Raw genomic sequence first — 21068 nt, 5'->3', positions numbered from 1 at the left:
AACAAAATTCATTTCCAATAAAAAAACGAACATAAACCCCCTGTCTTCAAATAGCTTGAATGATGTTTCTACAAATTAATTGGATCCAATAGCCTTTAGACAATTAATATGTTGCCACCAGAGTTCCTAAATTGACATGTAACTGGTACACTCTAGGCTTTACTTGGATTCTCTATTGTACAGTGCGTCAACGCCTTTCGGTGTTTATGCCGTAGATATGGTCGCACCTTCCTCAGGACAAATTTAAGCGGGGTCATCAATTTCCTGTAGCTGGTATCCTTCTGTATGTTAGAAAGATATCCATCAGTACAAGATTATATCTATATACAACAAGCAGCGCATAACAGTTCATAGCATCATTGGCTTTTAACTCCTGGTTTCTTGATTAAAACCTCTAAATCTGGCTAATTACACAAGCCTTTAATATACAGTCACTTGATATAGCCATGGGCTTATCTTTTGTGTAGGGCATCATACTTTTTATTTATTTATTTTATTTTATAATCTTTATTTCGGCACATTGCGGCCATAAAAGATACATAAAACCACATTCATTTGGAAGTTAAAATCGAATAAAAAGTTCGCAATATTATGTCCAACATAAGTTATTTCCTTGGGATAAAAGGGAATAGTCCATCTACAATAAATTTTTCTCATAAAAACATTTCCAACAATTACAATAAAAGTTCTATTCAAAGCCAATATACACCCTTAGCTGTACAGTAGAAAACTAGATCTCAATTGCTACATAACTACTCCTGATGTTCCACATAGCAGCTAAAAATTTACTTACAGCAAAAACAATCACTGGGGATAAATCAGTTTTCAATATTCTGTAAGACTGCAAACATTGCCTAATCCCCAGGTTTCTGCATATGGGAACAATCCACTTTTTCCTGGGATTCTCGTAGGTAGGACAGAAGAAGAGTACATGGATGTCATTCTCTAGCTCTTCAGTACAAGCTGGGCAGTTTTATGGAGTTGGAGAACGCCACCTACTAGTCAGGTCTGTAATTGGGAGGGAGTTGTGTCTCCATTGCAGGAACAACTTCCTGAGACCAATGGGGCTAATATTTTCAAGCACTGCTTCCAACTTATAGTAGTCTTTTGATGTGATAAATGTGCTGGACAATGCCCCACTTTGGGCATTCCGGAAAGAGGCAGAAAGATTGTAATCATAGTACCTATTAACCAGAACTTTTCGTGGTAAATTTCTGCAAGCCTCTTCTGGATTTTTCCACAGTGAAGGATAGCCTAGCCTCTCAAATTCCTGCCTTATATATTTTAGCCAGGGGAGCTTCCAGACATTTGGGAGTTTTAACAATTCTGTAAGTTCCTGCCTATAGTTCAGGAGTTCTGGGGTTACCCACAAACACCTCCAAAAGGTTAGGGGCTTGAGGCCCAATTCCTCCTTTAAACTTGGATGCTAAGCTACCTGCGGCACTTCCATGTAATTTCCATTGAAATGAATGGGCACTCCATGACGAGTTACTCTTGTCATTAGCATCCAAGTGGTTAATGGTCTCAATCCCAGGTCAAGCCTGAGGGGGAGGAGGGGCGTGCTGATAGGCAGGGAAGCCAGCTGTCTATTGAACCTGTTCTCTATTGCAGAAATCGCAGGGGCACAGTTGTGGCCCCACAATTCACCTCCATAAATTATTGCCCCCCGTGCCTGCATTTTGTAAATTTCAAGGGGGGGTCCGACAGGTTTAGTCGTAGAATTACGCCATAATTTGATAATCCCACCCAACCTTTTGGGAAAGCTTTAACTGGGATTTAGTCTGGTGTTGGGCCCAGGACATATTTTCGTTAAGGGTCAGACCCAGATACTCAAATGTCTGCACCCTTTCCAGGCACACAGCATCTATAGAAGGGTTTGGGCGGGTCGTCTTCGGAGGATTAAAAATCATAAATTTCATTTTTGTGGTGTTTATTTCCAGTCCCCGATCGTGACAGAAGACGACGAACCCATCAAGGACTCGCTGAATGCCCGTTGGTGTCTTTGCAAGTAACAGGGTATCATCTGCGAACATGATGGCTGAGATCCCTGTACCGGCGAGCCTTGGGGCGTCTCTATTGGGGACGGCATTCAGATGCGGGATCAATCCGTTTACATAGAGGCAAAACAGGGTTGGCGCCAAGACGCAGTCCTGCCTTACCCCCCTGCCAACGGAGAAGCTAGATGACATATTCCCTTCTCTCCCGCACCTGACCTTAGCGAAATTATGAGAATGGAGGCGTATTATGATCTCCAACAGGAATGCAGGAATACCCAGATCTCGTAACACGTTCCACAGTCTCGTTCGTGGGACCAAATCAAAGGCCGCACGAAGGTCTACGAAAACGGTGTATAAAGATCCGCCCTCCACCTTCACTGTTTTCCAAAAGAGCATAGCCAGTCTGAAAATCTGGTCAGTGGTGGATACGCTCTTTCTGAACCCTGCCTGGTACTGACTTAAAATTGCTGACTCTTCCATCCAGTGCAGAAGGCTGTCCAAAACCAACTGTGCAAAGAGTTTCTGAGCCACGTCTATTAGGCTGATTGGCCTATAGTTGGCCAGGAGCAGGGGCGACCCTTTCTTATATATAGGGACTACCTCTGCGCCCAGCCAAGTACTTGGAACCGCCATACCTCCCATGATGGCGTCAAAGATTGTTAAAAGGTAAGGGGCCCATACCGCGGGTTCTTGCTTATTGAGGTCCCCTGGGACCTTATCCAGCCCTGGGGCCTTTCCCGCCGGGAGCCTAGATATTGCTACCCTTACCTCTTCTAACGAGAAAATATTCTCGAATAAGCTATCAGGGTGCCTAATCAGGTGGTCCTCAGGGGGCAGCTCCATAGTGGAACTATCCCCCTTATAGAGGGTGCTGAAATGATCCTCCCATGCCTCTACAGCAATATTCGGCATCACTGCCAGGTCGGGCTCAGCCGAGCCAGTAGTCACCACCCGCCAAAACGTTTGTGAGTCCTTACTCGCAAGGGTTGAGGTTAGTTTAGCCCAGTTGTCATTCCCCCACTCCAGCTTGGCATGGTGGATTAGCTGCCGGTATACCAGCCTCTTATGTTGTATAAGGTCCCTACTGCTCTTCTCCTTTAACGCACAGAGTAGTTCTCCCTTCGCCAGTCTACATGCCTTGTTATACCAGGATGGCTTCCTTCCCACCCTTTTCCTGCTGGGACATGGGGGATTGAGAGTCTCGGAAAGACCATTGATTAGTGTCTTGTTGAGTTCACCCAATCTTTCTCTGTAGTCGGGGGTGGGTTGATGCTCGACAAGATCACATACATCTAGCAACAGTGGAATGACTCTTTCGTACACTTCCCTCAATCTCTCTGGGTTGTCGGCCACCTTATCCCATCTTACCATACGTCTATTGCTCGTCAGGGTAGCCCTGCTTGGAGCATCAGATTGCAGGACTAAATCAGCCTTAGTGCCACCAGTTGACAGAAAATCCAGGATCAGGGGGTTGTGGTCGCTCTCTCCCCTGGGCACAACCCCAAAGTCAACTACTCTATTCCAAGCCCTACATTCAACAAATATATAGTCCAGATGTGACTCTCTCCCTATTTTATTGAAGGTTGGCTTGGGAGGGTTATCAGATTTTGTCCGGCCGTTACATGCTCTAATCGAATGTGCCAACGTCAAGGATGTAATTTGGACCGCTAGTGGGGACCATGCTTTTGCTGTACAGCCTATCACTTGTGGAATTTTCCAGTGATCATCCTCATCCTGGTTTACAGCATCCAGCAGACCCTCAAGCAGTTCAAAGTGAGAGTTGAAATCTCCTCCAACCACAAACAATACCCCCTCCGGGATCTTAGTCAGGACAGTCGATAACTCTTCAACAGTTTTTGACTCAGAGGAGAGGCTCACAGGTCTGGAGTACACATTGACCAACGCAAGTTTGAAACCAGACTGCCACTCCAGGACCACGAATTGGACATCTTCCGTGGCTGTATCCAGAATTGCAGCCCTGCAACCCAGATGAATTGCAACCCAAATAGTCAGGCCCCCTGATGGTCTACCTATTCCACCCCACCTTGCAGGGATTGTAAATGAAGCAAACCCCTCACGATGTTGATCTTCCCTGGCCCATGTTTCCTGGAAGAGGCATATCTCGTTAGAATCAGCGAATGCACTCCAATCGGGACAGGCCAACTTGTTACAGAGGCCAGCTACATTCCAGGATAGGATCTTTAACATATTTTCGGCCTGTGGGCTATCAATGAGTTGCAAGTGGGGCTGTGGACTATCAGTGAGTTGTAAGGGGTGCTGGTCATTAGTGACACAGTTTGACTCCTGGAGATTGTTAACTTCCTGCAGATGGTCACTCTCAGGGTTATCTATTACCAGACCCTTCAACACTGTATTTCGGGCCCTCCCCTCACTTCTCCCTGCGTCATGTTCCTGATGAAGTCAATCTACCTGCTCGAGGGAGTTAAATCTATTACTACAAATCCAATCACCTAGAGCAGGCCCATCATAATGGGGGTACCTGTGCCTACTCTCACGATAGCTAGGTCCCACCAGAGTCCACCCTTCTTCCATCCCCTGATGGAATCTAATATTCCGTGGGGGGTAGAAAATGGACAATGGGAGGGGTTAAATGGCTGTATTTCCTGAGCTACCTAACCAGTTGCAAATGAGAGAGACAATGTGGGGATTTTTTAAATTGACCAAGATACAGTCGCCATTGATTTTCTCCTGCATCTTACCCACCCAGGGAACTCTCCTGACTGTCAGTAGATCTGCTCTCATGTTCGGAGGGAGGGGCCTATGAATGTCCAACCAACTGATCACTTTATTTTTTAGAGAATCAGTGGTTTCGGGTGCTGAAATAGGCAGTTCCGGGCCTCCAGTTAAAATCACTAAGTAGGGAGCCACCTCTGGTGGTAGGTTAACAGCCCTTTCCCTGCTTGGGCTGATTACGCTATGAGTGACGTGATCGCCAATCTCATTAGGCGTTTTCGGCAATCTAGTTAATTTGGGTTTGACTATCGTCTTAAGTTTCGTTGCTAGGGTGGGCGGTTGGCTGGGTAGAGGAACTGATAATGTAGGGTTGGAAATCGGGGGATTTGAAATAACTAAAGAGGGTCCTGGTGGTGCGGGGGTGGGTACTACCACAGGGATATTCGTGCCTATTGGGTTATGTGAGAGTAGGGCTCCAGGGGTCGTTGAGGAGACTCTTTGGGAACAACTAATATTCTTCAGTTTATCCTCAAGGCCCCCCGTAACCCTTTCTATTGCATTCAACCTTGTTTCAATATGGACAAGTCTGGCCATCAACGGGTCCAAATGTCTTTTCAGAACCGTGGCAAGGGTGGTAATTGAGTAACCCCCCTCCCCGTCCGGCCCCTTACCAAAAGCAAAGGATGCAGGCAGAGCCCTCAGTTGAAATTGTGGGGGCTCAGGTGCAATAACAATTGGATTTGGACCTTAGGTTGGCGTCAATCCACTATGTGCGGGGTAGTAACCAGTATATTATTATTGTGTATGGAGTCCATCTTACTTCTTTTCCCTCCCTTAAGCTGCCTCCCTCTTTTCCTTTTCTGAACAGCACCCTCCCGCAACCCTCGTAATTGGGAAGCAATCAAATCACTCCCCACATGCAAAGTCTGTGTTATCTCTACGGTAGGAGCACACTCAGGGATAGGCTGGAGTGAGTCTCTTACTGGAGATGGGGAGGAGGTCCGTAGCTCTTGCAGGACAGACTCAATTGTTTAGTCAATGCTGTCCAGCAGAGCTATGTGGGAATCATCCAATTTTTCCCGGGTTCCGGCATTCGAAAATAAACCCAAAGATGATCTCCTTACACTTTCAATCCCATCTGAAAGTCGTCTTTCTAAAACAATCAATTCATTATCCACCACAGTGTTGGCTCTAATAAGAAAGTTATCAAGAGTACCTGCAACCATTGTTGTTGATGCCATGGCTTTCCTTCTCGCTTCCCTTGCAGCCATACTGCAATAGACAGTGATAGGGGGAGGAAAAATCAGGGGAGTTGGCCCGGTCCGGTCGTGCCCGAGCTTGAACGGGCTTAAACGGGCCCGCCCTTGGCCCGGGCTTCGCCCGCGGGCGGGAGGTGGTGGTGGAGTTATGTAGGAGAGAGTTGACAGACCCCCGTCAGGAAAGCACACAATTCCGGCCAATCATGCCCAGGATGTTATAGGTGAGGGCGGAGGTGGGAATAGGACCAGCTGTGGCGAGTTGTAACACACTGCCCGCTGGTCCTCGCAGTCCCGGTTGGCGTCGTGGTTCCCTCCTGCGTTGGTCCGGGTGTCCGTGATCAAGGTTACTCCCCAGATGACAGAGCCAGCAGCACGAGCGGTCCCCACGCAGCGGGGGCCGCGAGGAGTAGGTTAAAGTGAGGCAAGTAAAATCCTGGTAAGGGAAATCAGAAGTCCAGCAGGGCAGCAGTATCCGTGTTACTACACAGAACCCCGTCAGGAAAGCACACAATTCCGGCCAATCACGTCCAGCATGTTATAGGTGAGGGCGGAGGCGGGAAGAGGACCAGCTGTGGCGAGTTGTAACACACTGCCCGGTGGTCCTCGCAGTCCCGGTTGGCGTCGTGGTTCCCTCCTGCGTTGGTCCGGGTGTCCATGATCAAGGTTACTCCCCAGATGACAGAGCCAGCAGCACGAGCGGTCCCCGCGCAGCGGGGGCCGCGAGGAGTAGGTTAAAGTGAGGCAGGTAAAATCCTGGTAAGAGAAATCAGAAGTCCAGCAGGGCAGCAGTATCCGTGTTACTACACAGACCCCCGTCAGGAAAGCACATACACTAATCATGATAAAGGCAATCGATAAGTATAGATTTACACGTCTGTATTAATTCATCATAGATTACATTATGGGTTTAATATCCCATCATCGTTACCCGGGCCCTCCATTATATTTTAGTTGTTGGCCAAGTAGGAACTGACATCAATCAGGCTTCTACATAATTCCATTTCTATTCAACTACCAACCTTAATTGTTAGTGTCGGAGTAGTGGAGAACTCGGATGTCATATATAGTTGATCTCACCAGGTGTCATCTGTGGCACCTCCCCACCCTTGTGTGCAGTTCGTGGTTTAGTGTCTTGATTCTGAGGGAAATTTCAGCAAACCCCCATTAGTTTCCACTACTCCACAGTAGGAATAAACATCTATCAAGATTCTACACAATCCTATTTCTATTTAACCACCAACCTTAATTGTTCATGTCAGTATAGCAGTGAGCTCAGATGTCCTATATAGCTGATCTTGCCAGGTGTCAACTGTGCCACCCCCTCGTACGAGGTTCGTGGTTTGGTATCTCGAATCTATGGGGGATTTCATCAAAAACCAATTAGTATCCACTCCTCTAATCCCTGTTATTTTTACCACTCTTTTGGATTCTTAACCGTGGTGTTTCTTACCTTTTACAAGGTCTGTCTATTGAATTCCTCTCTCTTAGTCATTCTATCTGTTTTTGTAGGTCCCTCTCCTCTTAGGTGTCCATTATCTTTTCTTTGGTGTGCGAATATCTGTTTTCAAAGGGATACACATAGTATGATTACTCGTTGTTTAGCTGTACATACTACGTAATGGCCCTGTCTCCTAAGAATTCTATTAGGTTTTCCTTACCTTCTATCGTAAACAGGGTTTCTATCTCCGAGTTTGGGCTAAATGATGAATTAATCAGCGGGCTTCTAGAACTGGATATGTTCTATGAAGAGAATAACATACCTTTACTTTATCATATTTTTGTTTTTTTACCAAGCTGTATTAACACTTCTTTAGTTGTACATTGGGTTTTCCCTTTTTTCCCCCCTACTACATTAACACCCTTCAACTTAGTGGGTCTATTATTTATTTAATTTTTTTGCAGTTGCAATCATACTTTATGTTCTCTTAAAGTAGCTCGGTTCAGTGTATCTCAGGAATACATTCTGTGCCTCCTCACCTAAAATCAAACTGAATATCTCTAACGAGCCGGTATAGAATTCTCCTTCCATCTCGGCCGCACCAATGAGGCCCGTTATTTGCTGCAGCACTGCTGCCGAGTAATAAAGTCTCAGATCCTGTAGTGCCCACCCCCCCTCTCTCTTGGTAATGCCATACATTTTAGTGCCCTTCTTGTTTTACCCTGTGACCAAATAAACCGGTTTATTATGAGCTCTATTCTACTAAACAAAAGTGGGCTAAAAAATAGAGGTATAGTTCTAAATATATATGGAAATTTAGGGAGGAGATTCATTTTGATATAGTTTACCCTGCCAACTATGGACATGTGCAGATTATGTATCCTATCCAAATCTATCTTCGCTTTCGCGATGATAGGGGAAGTATTTAAATCCACTAAATTGCCCAGGTCAGCAGTGATAGTTATTCCTAAGTAAACCCCCTCAGCCACCACCCGTGAATCTGTGCATGTTGCGTATGTGTTCTTTATAATTTGTGTCTTAGTTTTATTTAGTGCGTACCCCGCGACCCGCCCAAATTGCTCCGCCTCCTGTTCTATTTTACTGATGGCCTCTGCTGGTGAGGGTGTGATAATCGCGATATCATCTGCCGTATGCTAGTACCTTAATCAGTCCCATCTTAGTATCTAGCGGCCTAATTCCATCATTTAGCTCCAATTTCTTAATTAGTGGGTCTATGTAAAGTGCAAAGAGCAGGGGTGAGCATGGGCACCCCTGTCGTGTGCCCCGTGTAATTCTAAATGCGGTAGCGCGGCTTGCATTCACCCTTACACACGCCGTTGGTCCTACATACAATGATTGTATCGATTTTATAAATCCTTCTCCAATTCTCCCTTTCCTTAGCACTGCCCACAGAAATTCCCATGCCACGCGGTCGATAGCCTTTTCGGCATCTAGTAACATAGCTGCCATAGGTTTCTCCTACGCCCCTTTTACGTCAAATAGCGTGATCATTTTTCTAACATAGAGTGTAGTTCCTCTATGTGGAATAAAGCCATGCTGATTAATGCTTACGAATTGCTCTGTTACCCTAGCAAGTCTGTTCGCTAATGTTTTAGAGAAGATTTTTAGGTCAGCATTAATCAGTGTGATCGGGCGGTATGATCCGGGCTCTGCGGGGGTTTTCCCTTTTTTAAGGATTACAACAATATCTGCCCCTGCCCAACTGGCTGGTATAGAATGCCCACCTGTGCCTCCTTAAGTGTCTTAACTAGCTCTGAGATAATTGATGCAAAAAACACTTTGTAGAATTCCCCGGGTATCAAATCCGGTCCGGCAGCCTTGCCGGGAGGCAAACTGAGCATAGCCTCCTTAATTTCTTCTGCCTCTAAGCAGGTCTCGAGAGTCCCTATCTATCTCCTGTAGGGTTTTAATTGGTAGGTCTTGCAGGTACCTCTGAATATCGGCAGGATCCCTGTCCTGCTCCTCCTCATAAAGCTTGCAATAGAACTCCCTAAAGACCTCGAGGATACCTTCCCTATCTGAAACCATATTACCCCCGCTGTCTCTTATCTCTTTAATTTCCCCTTTTGCCATCCTCTGTCTCGTGCGTGTTGCGAGTGTCCGCCCTACCCTTTCGCTATATTCGTAGCATTGCTCTCTCTTGGCATTGTAAATCTTAACTGATTTTATTGCTATACTCTCTTCTGCTTATGCTTTAGCCATCATGGTCTCCATTAGATATTGTTGCAACTCCCGCCACTCAGTAATAGCCTGTTCAAGTCTCTGCTCTGCTTTCAACAGGTGGCTGTTTACCCGATCTACCTTGGCTTTCTCCTTTTTCTGATTGGCTAGACTAAAGCTCAGTGCTTCACCTCGCACCCCGGCTTTAAAGGTATCCCAATCATTTCCTGGATTAGTAATCCCTCTATTGATATCCCAGAAGCCCTTTATCCAAACGTGCATGTGTGTAATATAGTCTATATCCGTCAGGAGTTCTCTTTCAAATGTCCATGATTTAACCTGTCTTTTAAGCCCACTGCCCGTTATTGTCAATAATAGGGGGTTGTGATCAGACAGAATACGGGGTAGCCTTGCTATCGTGAGGGAATTTGAGGGTAACCTGGAGGTGAAGAAGTAATCCAGAAGGACGCACTTCCTATGGGGGGCCAAGTAGTAAGTGAAGCCGTCCTCGCCCGCTTTAAGCTCTTCCCAGACATCTATAAAGGCGTTGTTACAGGCCATACTTCGGATTGCTCTACACACCCTCTTTTTCCTTCCTTGGTATAGGCCTCTATTATTCAGTCCCAAACCTGATGCCCTGTCGATGTTAAAGTCTCCTGCGAGGACCACTCTTGGTGCCCAGGTAGCCAGTTCTATATCTATGAACTCGAATACTTCAGGGTCATCCTCCGTTGACCCATAGACGGACCCTAAAGTAATCCAGACTTCTCCAATCAGACACTCAATCAGGGCCCACCTGCCCCAAGGATCTTCTAATTTCTTCCTAGTGCTAACGTAAAGTAGTTTAGTTAGTATGGCCATACTAAAGGCTATTGGATCCAATTAATTTCTACAAATTAATTGGATCCAATAGCCTTTAGTATGGCCACTAAAGGCTATTCATTGGATCCAATAGCCTTTAGTGGCCATACTAAAGGCTATTGGATCCAATTAATTTGTAGAAACATCATTCGAACTATTTGAAGACAGGGGGTTTATGTTCGGTTTTTATTATTGGAAATGAATTTTGTTATGAAATATGCTTATTAGACTAGGGTGTTCTTTTATGTATCGTACTTATTCGGTTTTTATGTATTTTATTTTAATGTATGAGATGTCCTTACATTGTATGTTTTCAGAATACTTGGTTTTTCTGAAATTTTAACAAAGAATGATTAGATTGTATTTTAATAAAAGAGTGTAAACGTTATATTTTAGTTCTTGGCCTGTTTCCAAAGAGTACATGTATGGATGAGGTGTGATCAAAGTGAAAGTACCATATACATTGTTGTCCAAAAGTTAGTCCAGGGATATTCCTCAGACTTACATTGTCGTTTAGTACCCTGTTCCCTGGAACACGTGGGGTCTTCTCTCTTACCTTGACCTAAGAGCTCTGTGGGCCCGCTCTATCATGAAGCACCGGGACATAGCTTCGGGGGGAGCCAGCTTTCCAGCCATAAGAAGCTCTCCATATTACCCTTCTCGCAGCCCTCCGGAAAGCCTACAAAGCGCAGATTGTTCCACCGCGCCCGTCCCTCCGCATCCTCGGCCCACAGCACCAGGCCCTTCTGTGTACTTTCCATACTTACCACCTGGTGCTTCAGGGCAGCGACGTCGTCCTCCACCCCTGAGATCCGGGTCTCAGCCTCCGTAATGCGGGACACAGCATTCCGTAGGTCCTGATGCAGTAGTGTGAAGTTCGAGCCCACTGCTCCAATTTTGGCGTCAAACATGTCCTGGGACTGAGTGATCGCCACCATCAGTGCTGCATTGTCCGGTCCGGGCTTCTGCTGCCCCCCAACTGCCCCTGCCCCACAGCCAGGACCCGTAAATTTATCGATGGGCCCATGCTTTGTGGCTCCCTTCGCCCTTGCCCCTCATCATGTCCACCTATAGCAGGCCACCCACCCATGTGGTGCAAGTCCAGCACACAAACCTGCCGGATCTCACGCAGTGTAAACACCCCCAAGTCCAACTCTGGCCGCACTAGCATAAATAGGGGACCCCCTCTTCAATACTTCTGGCCAGGGGAAAGAGAGGAAAACAACAATACAGCGAAACAAACTTCCCTCGTGGCCTCAATACTTTACATTTTATGACATAGTTCTCATTTTTCAAGAAAAAAGGTCCTTCAAGATATGACAGAGACTTATTTCAAATAACTTTTCAGTAATTTATAAAAAAAATTGTATCGGAAAACTTTTTTTCAGTTTTTTTTAGATAAATATATTTAATTACAAATTCATTAATCAGTACATTTTCAATGATAAAAACACTTCATCACGTGTATATTGCACAAATTTTACTTAAAAAACACAAACGATACCCAGTAACACACACACCTACACATTTAACCACGCTCGCATACTAAAGAAACATTCATAATCCTCCCAAACAGTCTCTTTTCTTCTGTAGTTAAGGTAGCACAGATATTTATGTGTAATTCCACGCCAGGTCGACGCGCGTTTCGGTGGGCTTGTACCACCTTCCTCAGGACCTCAACAGAGAAAAGTTTGTGCGGACACAGGGTAATGATTACAATTCACCAATTATTTATCCTTTTCGTTCTGTATATGGGTAGAGATACTGTTCGAAAAGCCGTTTATTTTGTCTCGCGCACCTGGATCGAATCCGTTTGAGAATGCACCGTCAAACAACTCTGGCCGCACGCCACTGGAAGGTACCCTCGAACCAGGGACCACAATCCGCCGGACGTATGCCAGCACCCCTGACAGTCTTGCCATGCACACCCCGCTCCACGCGCCTTTCACTCCATTAGGATTTCACCAATGCCTGTACAGGGCCACAGGACATCGAGCCTGCCACTTTGCCACACCCCTCACCTGTGCGGCTCAGTCCAGCCAGTCCAGAGCGCCCCCAGGCCAAGACCACCTGCAAGGCTGCCTCGTGGCCCCGCCAGGCCCCTCGATGACAGTCAGGAAGCCACCGGGCCGGGTGGGCACCCCTTGAGTCCAGCCAGCAAGAGAGGCCTCGCACGCCAACACCGCTTATGCCTCCAGGTTCCGTTGCCTCCACCTCTAATGTCCACCGCCGTGGGTGGCGCCAGGCCCATCAGCTAGGAGCCACGCAGGCCCCCCGCGCAGCGCGATCCCGCTGTCGATTCGCAGGGAGGTCTCAAATCCAGGGGGAGGGGGAGGCCCCTGATCGCCCAAGGCCCCTGAAGCTACGTTTCAAGAGGGCGATCCGGGCACGCGAGCCGGCAGCCCCAAGCCCTGCTCTCCGCCTCAGCCCATCTATCGCCCGCGGGCAGTGTGATGTCTCTCCATGCCCGCATAGGGCCATACCCCACCAAGTACACCACAGGATCACCTGGAGGGCCCGATATACTCCTGATCTCCAGCTATTGTAGAAGTCACCGCCTCAGGCACTCACAGGGCGGGGCACCAGCCTCCGGTGCGTCGGCCCTCCATTTGTCAGATTCCGCCGTATTGCGCCTACCTAGACACGAAAAACTACAGTTCCCATGATCCTTTCTTGCTCTCCTACGGAAGTACTTTAGTGGTGGAGGACACGCTTCCGGGTGAGCGTGTTATTCTGATTCAGTCCCCAGGCGTGAGAGCGGATGCTCTGCGCGCCTATTCCTGTTTGCCTGCTTTCACCGGTTAGAGGTATGGGTGAGTCATTTGTAGGATCTCTAGTCCTGGGAGTTCCTTGGTACATCGCACTTTTCCTCCTGGCAGCGGTAAGACAATGCTCCATATTTATCGGTGAACTTATTACCGTGTACTTTTCTCAACCGCGGCTACGGTGGCTTGTTACTGTGTTTGGTTTGTTCATTATTACACTGATGCGAGGATAGTATCAGTATGCACTCTGTTGGTTGTGCATCCGAGGAGTTGGAGGCAGTATTCTTTTGTTTCGGAGGGCGTTGGCGGTCGAAACCACGCGTTACTGTGATTACCTGGCACTGTGCTATTTCCATATATAATTAACCCTGAACTCAGAAGCGGAGCGCGGTAGTGAATTAACTATGTGTTACCGTGTTTCAAAGGGGAAGTGTTCTGGAAGTAAACAGTATCTCACAAAAAAGAGAGTTTCCCAGGGACCAGAAAGGACTGGGTCAAAAGTTATATCAAAAAGGATTCCTTTCTGGGTACTTATTTTACCAGGTGACCATGAGGCCTATCCGTACCAATTGGCGGTATTTAGCATTTACGTTTGGCAAATTCAAGAAGTCAAAATTTAAACCTCCACACTAGGATACTTTTGTTTTTTACTCAAAATTTATTTTATAGAAATTCGTATTTGGGCATTCATTTTAAATACACTGTATAATTTAAACACCGTGGTGCTCTGGTACAAAAATATATCTAGTGACTAACAATTCCGTATTACGGTTATCTAGCACAGAGTCACCACTTAATAATATGCATTCACGAAAAATTAAAATACAATGATATCACAAATTAATAAAAAACATTTTATCACAGTTTTTTTAAAAAGGTCCAAAAAGTCGACGCGTTTCGGTGCGTTTATTATACTGAGTGCACCTTCATCAGGACAGAATGAATTAAAAACAGGTATTCATCTTCTTTCTGAAAAAATGAATAGAATGCATGTTAATGGTGCGAAATTTCTGATTTGAGTTTTTTATCCTAGTGTATAGAACTTCATATTTTGAATTTGCAACACACTCTCCTTACTTTAAATTTAAGAAAAGGTCGTCCTCCAAATGGGTTTCTGGGACGTTTCGTTCTCTGTTTATTCTGGTAGCACGTGTTTATTAATTCACGGCCGTCAGTAATCTATAGACATAATTTTCCTTATTAGTGATGTCTATACATTGTTTGCAATTTAAATTTACAACTCGATTGTGATTTAATAGCCTGCACTTACTTATTTTAATATTCAGAAACATCTAATCACAATACCGGGATAAATGATGTATTCTCCAGGAGGCGTATTTTTCTTAGAATATAAACTCCCCTCTTGTGCGGTCTCCCGACAAAGCTCTTAAATAAGGGAAATATCACAAGTCTTATGAGGTTTTTGACATATTTTTGGAGGAACTGAATAACCAACATGCTGGTTTTCTACCTACCAGCTCTGTGAATCCTGTCAATTTCAAAAGGCTTTTAGCTCATTAGGTAGATTTTGACGGTTCTAAGAATTGCTGTCGTTGCCCTCTCTCGCCAGCCGTGCTCCTTTTATTTAATTCCGAGCTGTTGGTTGAATGTGACAAGAGTATAGACATTAATATAATGTAGACAGTTTGTACCTGGTCTTTACCCTACATATATTCTTATTATTCCCTGATAGTCTAATGTGGTCGTACTTTGCATTTATACCGACCCTTTTGGCATGACACTACGTAAGCAACAAACTATTCTCTTGAATCCCCATTTACGTTGAGACTCTCCTGGTGTCATGTTTTGGATATGCGGGCACTCTTTAAATATGGGTAACAATATTTTCATAAGTCCCCGTTTAAATATTTGGAATATCTTCGTGTCTCATTTTCGTTATGCGAGCACTTTTTAACCATGCACCGATGAAGTTTCCCCCGCCCTCTCCCTAAACCTGCGGGTTCTCTCTTCTCTATATTAAGCGTGCTTTCATCATTCTCATGCTGCTTTAACTCCGGGTAGCGAATTACCGGGAGCGTCCTTACCTAAAGTCGGGCTCGTACTTCCTTCGTGTGGCTGCCGTCCGCTTCACTGGAGATGACAACCACACGAAGGATGCCGGGTACTATTTATACCGGAGGTAATTGAATGATTAGAGCCTCCGCTGCATATCCTTAAGCACTAAGTGCCCTTAAATTGGTACGTTTCCGCCATGATTGTAGTTATTTCAGTACAGCTTCCGTCATACGACCCGGGCTCATTCTGCCGGCACACCGGAAGTGTTAAGTGTTTGCTACGCTCGGCGGCCATATTAGTAGTTTATCGCTCGTGTGATCGTAACTACGAGGTCAGAATTGCTGGACGCCCGGCGAATTTAATAACAAGCTCAGTTTTAACGGCGGCCATTATAGTATTATCTATTCAGTGCGTAAATGGGTAAACTTACATGTAGATCGCCATGTCTACTACAACTTATATAAAAAAAACCTGGAGGGCCCGATATACTCCTGATCTCCAGCTATTGTAGAAGTCACCGCCTCAGGCACTCACAGGGCGGGGCACCAGCCTCCGGTGCGTCGGCCCTCCATTTGTCAGATTCCGCCGTATTGCGCCTACCTAGACACGAAAAACTACAGTTCCCATGATCCTTTCTTGCTCTCCTACGGAAGTACTTTAGTGGTGGAGGACACGCTTCCGGGTGAGCGTGTTATTCTGATTCAGTCCCCAGGCGTGAGAGCGGATGCTCTGCGCGCCTATTCCTGTTTGCCTGCTTTCACCGGTTAGAGGTATGGGTGAGTCATTTGTAGGATCTCTAGTCCTGGGAGTTCCTTGGTACATCGCACTTTTCCTCCTGGCAGCGGTAAGACAATGCTCCATATTTATCGGTGAACTTATTACCGTGTACTTTTCTCAACCGCGGCTACGGTGGCTTGTTACTGTGTTTGGTTTGTTCATTATTACACTGATGCGAGGATAGTATCAGTATGCACTCTGTTGGTTGTGCATCCGAGGAGTTGGAGGCAGTATTCTTTTGTTTCGGAGGGCGTTGGCGGTCGAAACCACGCGTTACTGTGATTACCTGGCACTGTGCTATTTCCATATATAATTAACCCTGAACTCAGAAGCGGAGCGCGGTAGTGAATTAACTATGTGTTACCGTGTTTCAAAGGGGAAGTGTTCTGGAAGTAAACAGAACGCTGTGGTGGACGCAACTACGTGTTGCTGTTTTTAGTGTGGATATTGTACGCCACGACAGTGGTTTGGAGGGGCGGAGTGTTGTGGTTCTTGCCTCCTACACACTTCCGTGCCCTTGGCTCATTGACTAAGTCTGTATTGATTGCCTTAAACCCCATGAACCCCCGTATACCACATGTCCTCGGTGCTACCCTGTGGTATGTAGGAGGTAGATTGCTTAGAGTCACAGTATTGCTTGAATTATCAAGGTGTGAGAAGGCCACATTCATATCTTGCTTATGTTTCCCATAGGGAATCCTAAAGGCAGTATTGGAGTGACTAGAGTGATTCATTATCAAAGGTCTTTTCTTCCTTTATAAGCAGGTACAATTGTGCATGTATAGTGAGACTTTATGAGTGTAGCAGTATGGTTAAGTACTAGCAATTACTGAATGTGTCTTGCTTTATTTTACAGGTGTCCTTTCCCTGCAGACCCTTTCCTTTTCCTTCCTTTGTTTTTTATTTTAGTTTGTTATTTTTTCCCTCGCCTAATGGCTCGAACACCCTGTATATTCAATTCGGGGTGTTGGTGACATTTGGGGGTGGAACCATTAGTGCATCAACTGGATCCCGTGGAGGTACACCTGACAGAATAACACACCCACGAAGGTTACTCTGCCCGGTCCAGTTGTTGCATAATGTCTACCATGGATGACTTCGTGCAGGCTTTGCTTTTGGTACAGCAGGAGCTTGCCTCCTCCAAAACCGAAGCCACTGCATTACGGGAGAAAATAGACAGGTTGACTAGGAATCCCTTTGATGCTTCTTCACCTCAGTTACAGGTTATGGTTCCCCCCCTATCCCTCTGGCCAGTCCGGAGAGGTATTCAGGGGATCCAGCTAAAACTCAGGTATTTTTAACACAGATCCTGCTCCATTTTTCTAACAAACCAGCCTCATTTCCTAATAACCATTCGAGGGTGGCGTTTGCTATCTCTTACCTGATAGGCGATGCGGCTAACTGGGCTGTACCCTTAGTCAGAAATGATGATCCTACTCTTTCTGACTGGTCGGCATTCCGCACAGAGTTCGAGAAGGTGTTTGACAGAAGGGCCACCACCTTTAGTGCGGATAGAGAACTCTTGGAAATAAGACAAGGTAGATCTGATTTGATAACATACTTAACCAAGTTTAACAGGTTGGTGGCAGAGACCTCGTGGCCTGAAGAAAAACGAATGTCCCTATTTTATCAAGGGTTAAGGGATGGCTTTAAAGATCTCAGTACAAAGATGGGAACCAATTGTGGACAATATTTAACGGGGTCCAGAGTATGTGTCCAGTCAACTATAAGGCAAAAGAATACAAAGTTCCCCAGGGAAAATATGTGTAATGGTATGGAGTGGAACGAAAGCAGGGAACAAGGTGTTCCCTTGTTGGAACTAGAAGACCTCACACACCCAGAAACCTAGGTGTCATGCTTCATCATTGGTCTCCTGCTCCTCGTCAGACTGGCGCTGCAATGTCTGACGGGCGCCGTAGGCGCTCTTTGTTGGAGATCTTTTGTTCCAGCCAATGGTTTGAATGCGTGTAAGGGGTCTGGTGGGGGTGTAGTCGTGAGGGAGTGGTGAGATTTAAAAGAAGGTGAGTCAGTCCACAAGGGACTTTATTCACGTGGCTGACTCCCTTGGTTAAAATGGTGGGAGGGGAGATAGGAACTGCTTTAGTCTACAGTGGGCTAACTCAACCCTCTAAAAAGGTCGACATGTTTCTTGCCTGTCTGGCAATTCTTCAGGACCTCGGGTATTAGGTACTACACAGTGAGAATAAGATAAACAAAAAAAGAAAGAAGAAAGATACAACCTCACTGGGTCAATCAGGGAGCAAGCCAAATGGTCCTGCTCTAGGGGGGAGACCTAGAAACAATGAATGAAAGTAAGCCAGTCAGCATTGATAGTGGCATTATCTCACAGTTCTAAGTTCTCTTCAGTGCTCCATAAAACACACATATATGAAACATTATAAAAAGGATATCCCAGAATTACACACTAGTGGACGTATTGAAAGTAGTACATCCATTTCTGACAATTGTGCAGTGTAATCAGGGTCAACAAATATTGAGCAGTTCTATTAATTGGACAAAGAGATTATTCACATCGCAAAAGATGGCTGGATTCGTGCTTACCCTAGCAGTAACACTACAGGGCCCCGCAGTCTGATCCCGTGGGGCTGTTCGAAAAGGTAAGGTACCTGCAAGAGAGGAACAGATACAGGCACCCGGTTTGTGTGCTGAATAAAACATGCCAGGGAAGTGAGGCCATGGATAATTGAAGTAACATGGCGGGACTAATAGGAGAAGACTCTATGAATGGTAGGACCGGAGCGGCTCATCGTAGTGCCCTCCTCTCGCTTGTGGGTCGGCCCAGCCATTGAGTAACCCTGCAAGGTATACAATCGTCCACACCAAGACTGCGTGCAAACAGTGACCAACCACTGGACCAGGAATCGGGCCGGTCGGCGGGGCCAGCGTGCACCAACCTCACACAAGTGGGGCACGTATCATAACTCTCCCACGGAGGACAGCCAGATCAAAAACAACCCGAAATCAGTGCTAATGGTCAAGCCAAACCGGCCCGATCACCGGTCCCAGAGCGTGACCCCCTGACACAACTAAAGCCAAGGCGCCGACGATTCAGCAGGGCACACTCTGACTATAGGCGTACCCTCCAAGTCAAGGAAGAGGGTCTCGATGCAGTGCTAGGCATGGTATAACCAAACACGCTAGTGCAGTCAACCCTGTAAGAAGGACGAAACCATTGCGGCGCCGCTTACCTTAAACACGAGCAGCCAGGGTGAATGACCTACCCCAACGCGAGGCGCCCCAATCGGTGGCGCGGAACAGCTGGTCACGAGTTGGTGTGTCCACCGGGATTAAGTGCTGTTTTTACCGCGTTCCCGTGTGATGACGCCCCAGCGGTGGGCGTGGCCTTAAAGATGTCATAGCCCAAATCGATCCACAACCAGCCACGTGTGTGGACATGGTCAATTTAACCCTGAGACTGGATGGTAGAATGACAGACAGAGGAGGGGATAGGAGAAGGTGGGATAGGGGCCCTCCTAGACTTGAATGGACTGCTCGCAGGGCAGTGCCTTCTACCGAGAATACCACTGAACCTATGGAAATTGGGGCGGTCCGGGCTCCTCTAACCAGAGAGGAAAAAGAAAGTCGTAGAATATCCGGACTATGTATGTACTGTGGGAAGAAAGGCCATTATGTCAGAGAATGTCCCTCCAAACCTAAAACCTCAGGGGGATGGAACAAAAACAAGAGAGTAGCCATCACAGCGTTGAGTGCTCAGGATGAGGCCAGTGGAATGGCTGAAGGAAACAAGAGAGAGGCTCAACCTTGGAAAGTTCCTTCACTAACGGTGTTAGCCCTGCTCGAATCCGAATCCCATATCTTGTTGCCTATGTGGTTGGAGTGCCAGCTACAGGTACACCAAGTAATGGTTATGATCGACTCCGGGGCCACAGGGAATTTTATCAATAGCGGGTTAGTGTCATCTCTCTCATTGGACAGAGTACACAGAGACACACCTGAAGAAGTCTTGGCTGTCGATGGGAAGCCATTGATTTCGGGTCTGATAACGGAACAAACAGAGATGGTAACCTTGTCCGTAGAAGTAAAGGAAGGCAGGCACAGGGAGGAGCTGTCCCTTAATATCATTGAAGCCCCCCAGTATGAGGTAATCTTGGGGATGCCTTGGCTCAGCCATCATAATCCTTCCATCAACTGGAAGGACAAGACTGTAAGGTTTACATCCACAGAATGTAAGACACATATGGAAGGGCATAAAATTGCTCTGTTTTCACCCGCGCTTATTCCCCTGTTGGTGGCTACGGCAGCGGAAAAAGCAGTGAGTTTGCCTATTGAATATCAGAGTTACCGGTACGTTTTTAGCGAAAGTAAGGCCGAACAGCTTCCCCCGCACAGGCTGTATGATTGCAGGATAGATCTGGAAGAAGGGGCTACAATTCCGTCTTGTAGGGTCTATGCATTATCCAATCCAGAAACAATACATTTGAAGGAGTACATAGACCATTATGTCAACATAGGGTTTATCAGGCCTTCCAGATCTCCTGCCGCTTCTCCCCTGTTTTTTATCAAAAAGGCTAATGGGGATCTGAGAGCCTGTGTGGACTACCGGATGTTAAATAAGAACACCATAAGAAACAGGTATCCACTACCCCTTATCTCGGTATTATTGGACCAGGTGAGAAATGCCAAGGTGTTTACCAGACTGGATCTTAGAGGGGAGTATCACTTGGTCCGAATTCGTGAGGGGGACGAGTGGAAAACCGCTTTCAAAACGAGATACGGCCTATATGAGTACACTGTAATGCCGTTTGGCCTATGCAACGCCCCAGCGGCATTTCAGTATTTCCTGAATGACGTATTGAAAGATTTTGTGGACATCAGCGCGGTGGTGTACATAGATGACATCCTTATTTATTCAGAGGACACCACTGCGCATACGCAACATGTAGTGGAAGTATTACAGAAACTACGAGAACATAGGCTGTTTTGCAAAATTAGCAAATGCGAATTTGGCGTAAACACAGTGGAGTTCTTAGGTGTCATGCTAAGTCAAGAGGGACTACAAATGTCCGAAAGAAAGATACAAGCAGTGCAGGAATGGTCT

This window comes from Lissotriton helveticus, chromosome 6 (genome assembly GCF_964261635.1).
Source record: "Lissotriton helveticus chromosome 6, aLisHel1.1, whole genome shotgun sequence".
NCBI lineage: Eukaryota > Metazoa > Chordata > Amphibia > Caudata > Salamandridae > Lissotriton > Lissotriton helveticus.
This window is presented reverse-complemented; position numbering follows the sequence as displayed.